Source organism: Sapajus apella, unplaced genomic scaffold, assembly GCF_009761245.1.
Source record: "Sapajus apella isolate SASKATOON/1434 unplaced genomic scaffold, GSC_monkey_1.0 scaffold109, whole genome shotgun sequence".
Lineage (NCBI taxonomy): Eukaryota > Metazoa > Chordata > Mammalia > Primates > Cebidae > Sapajus > Sapajus apella.
Window position 1 is genome coordinate 2,598,101 of NW_022437049.1, and position 3,863 is coordinate 2,601,963.

Below are 3,863 nucleotides of genomic sequence, written 5' to 3' on the forward strand. Positions count from 1 at the left end.
CTTCCTTTTCGGTTCTCTGACAACCACACCGAATATAACTATCAAGTGCCAAGACAAGTCAATAGGGAAATTGTTGTGTCTTTTCAACAAAGGGTGCCAGGACAACTGGATATCACCTGTGAAAGAATGAAGATGGACCCTGCTTCACACCATCTATAAAAGTGAGCTCCAGCCTGGGTAACAAGAGTGAAACTCCGTCTCAAAAAAAAAAAATAAAATAAAATAAAAGTGAACTCAAAATGAAGCAAAAGACATTTTGGAAGAGCTGAAAACTACAAGACTCTTGAAGGAAAATGTAGGGGTAAATCTCGGTGACCTTGGAGGAAGCAATCGTTTCTTAGATAGGATACCAAAAGCACAAGTGATAAAAGAACAAATAATTAAGTTGGGCATCATCGAAATTAAAAACTTTTGTGTTTCAAAGGACACTATTATAAGAAAGTGAAAAGACAAACCACCAAATGGGTGAAAATATTTGCACACAAAAGCTTTTACACAAATATTCACAGCAGCATTATTCATAATGGCCCAAAGTGGAAACAAACCAATTGTCCATCAGTGCTGAATGGGTAACAAAAGGTGGGATGTTCATACAGTGGAATGCTGTTCAGCCATAAGAAAGGAAAGAAGTCTTGCCACGTGCTCCAACATGGATAAGACTGGAAAATGTTATGCTGAGCCCAAGAAGCCAGGCACAAAGGCCACATATTACATGACTACATTTATATGAAATGTGCTGAATAGACAGCCAAATCCACAGAGCAGAAGGTGGATCAGTGGCTGCTGGGGCTAGGGGAAGAGAGAAGGAGAGTGACTGCTAATGGGTTTGGGGTTTCTTTGGGGGCTGATGAAAATTTTCTGGAACTAGATAAAGGTGATAGTTGTACAATCACAGGAATACACTAAAAATTGCTGAATTGTGCACTAATGGTATGGGAGATGTATTGCAAAAAAAAAAAAAAAAAGTATGGGGGCTGGACCAGGTGATAACAGCATGGCCATGCCTCAGACTTTTTCATGAGAGACCCTCCATGATTCTGCAGGTGCCCGGAGAGAGCCCCAGCTCTGCCCTCAAGGCTTGGCTGAGGGTTTCCTGGAGGAGGAGCTTTGGCTCAGTGCTGAGCTGAGCCAACCGCAGTCTTTGGAGTCTGAAGGCATCATCCACAATCCCATGGAGTATTGTATTAGCCACATCGCAGCTTCATGACTCGCTGCTGCCAGGGCCTCAAAGAAGTGCTCTTCCTGGGCACAAACCCAGGACCTTTTGTCATGGCCCAGACACGAGTGCCCTTTGGGGAAGTGAACATAGCCTGGAACTGGCTGGGCATTGGAGGGCCTGTGCTCACCCCTACCCAAAAACACCCTAAGCAATTGGTGCTGGTGGGGTGCTCACAGTCAGAGGCAAGCAGTGCCTGATTCTGGGGCTTTTCCTAGAACCTCTGTGGAAAACCTGGGGTCTTCTCCTGTCACTGCTTTGTCCACAATCTGTGTTCTCTGCTATTCCTGGCTCCAGAGAGCACAGCCTCACTCCTGCTGAGCTGCCTGCCAAGCAGCAAGAACAGCTTCTTGGGATCTGTGGTGCAGCCCTCTGCCAACAGGTACGGCTGCAGTGGGTGCGGCTGGGGGTGGGAGTAGGCCGGCTGGGGCAGTAGTGGGCACGAATGACTCTGGCAGGCCTGATGCCAGAGATCCAGGTGGAGGGTCTCCTGCATCGCTCTCCCCATAACCCACAGGCCAACAGGGCTGGTAGGCAGTCACCAGAGGAATTGACTGAGTAAGTTGGGGCTGCTGCGTGGCTATTGAAATGAGTGCCCCAAGGCCTGGCATGGGACACATGGGACACATTCAGGGCCTCCAAGTCACTCTTGGGCAAGCGGATAACAATACACCTCCTAGACTGAAGCCAAAGGTCCTCCTGGGCTCCCTGGTTGCCAGGAAACACATGCTTCAATCTGTTGAACTGTCTTCCAACCTGCCATGGCCGTTTTGACAGCACTCTGTTCGCCCTGCTGAGTCCTGCTTTCCTTACCTTGCCTGAGCATTGCCCCTCTGTGGGAGGGAATCAGCAGAAGGTGCTCTGTTGCACTTCAGATGCTTCTACCTCGTCGTTTGCTTGGAAGTCTCTATTAAATGAGGAACTCCCTAGACGGCCGTCTAAGGTCGCATTTGGTTTTTCAGAGGAAATATCTTGTCAGGATCCCTACACATCCTTATAGAACAGCTGTCTTCAGCTGACCCCTTTCCTCATAGGGGCCAGGACAAAGCGTGGGACAAGAAATTCAGAGTAACCTTCTCATGAGAGGCTGAGGTTGGATAAAGGAAGAATTCAGTGTGGTGGTGTGAGTCAGAAGACCTGGATTTTCATCCCAGCTTGAGATTTGTGAGCTTTATGATGGTAAAATTGATGAAGCCTGGGCCTTAGGCTCCTCATCTGTAAAAGGGGGCTGCCTCCCTCCTAGGGTTGGTGTGAAGGTTAATGGAGACAACACTTGAATTGTCTTGCACAGGCCTGGCTCATGGCTTTGCTTTCTTGCTTTCTTACCTCGGGGTTGGGGAGTCACTGTACTGTGCTCCAAGGGAAGCCCCTCTCCACTCAGAACATCTTGCTTGGGAAGAGCCTGGGCTCCCAGCTATGGCCAAGGTGAGGGGCGAATTCTTTATCTGTCGGAGATGGACCAGTGAGTTTATGACAAACCCGGCCTCTGATTTTTCCAGTCTAAGCATTAAAAGCTCCTAAACTCAGCCCACTGTGGTGGCTCACACCCATAATCCCAGCACTTTGTGGGGCTGAGGGAGGCAGATCACTTGAGGTCAGGAGACCAGCCTGGCCAATATGGTAAAACCCCATCTCTACTAAAAATAGAAAAATTAGCCAGGCGTGGTGGATGTGCCTACAATTCCAGCTTCTTGGGAGGCTGAGGCAGGAGAATCACTTGACCCTAGGAGGCGGAGGTTGCAGTGAGCCAAAATCACACCACTGCACTCTGGCCTGGGCATCAGAGTGAGACTCCATCTCATAAGTAAATAAATAAAAGCTCTCAAACCTTAAAAATGGCTATAAAGCACCTCCTCTATCTCTGTGCCAGCCACATCTCTCCACTCCTTCCTCAATCTTATTTTGCCTGATTTACTGCAAGCCAAGTCTCTTGATTCTGTACTTTGCACTTTGCAATTGATAATTTTTTTTTTTTTTAAGAGATGGAGTCTCACTCTGTCACCAGGCTGGAGTGCAGTGGTGCAATCTCTTGGCTCATTGCAACCTCCGCCTCCTGGATTGAAGTGATTCTTGTGCCTCAGCCTCCTGAGTAGCTGAGATTACAGGCACATGCCACCACACCCAGCTAATTTTTGTATTTTTAGTAGAGATGGGGTTTCACCATGTTCGCCAGGAAGGTCTCAATCTCCTGACCTTGTTATCTGCCCACCTTGGCCTCCCAAAGATGATTTTTTAAATGTAGCAGAAATGTATTTTGTTCCTGTCACATTTTTTCTTGTAGTTTTAGCTCCTCTTTCTATCCCTTCAAAATCTCATTGGACCCCCACATGAGAGGCTTGTGGTTTCTTCAAGCTACACGTCATCGATAAATGTGACAAGTGTATGTCTTTCACTAAGACATTGATTAAAAAGCATTGAATAGGAATTGGTCATGGACAGAAGGTGGCATTTGAAGAAGATACTTGTTGGAGATCAAAACGACACTATGGTGTGTATGCAACAATTCTGTTGCCTGAAGGGATTGGAAGCATATGTTACTGGTTCCTGCTGACTTGTGCTTGAGGTGGCTTCTTTCCTTGCATGTTTGGAATTTTGGATTGTAAATTCATGTTTCTCAGGGTTTCGCCTTTGAGAGTCCTGTGTGGTC

The 3,863-nt window shown here is 47.2% G+C and overlaps 1 pseudogene; it reads left to right on the forward strand.

Moving 5' to 3' along the window:
- The first annotated feature begins 1,000 nt into the window (after positions 1 to 1,000).
- LOC116537370 lies at positions 1,001 to 1,778 on the forward strand (annotated as a pseudogene).
- The last annotated feature ends 2,085 nt before the right edge of the window (positions 1,779 to 3,863 follow it).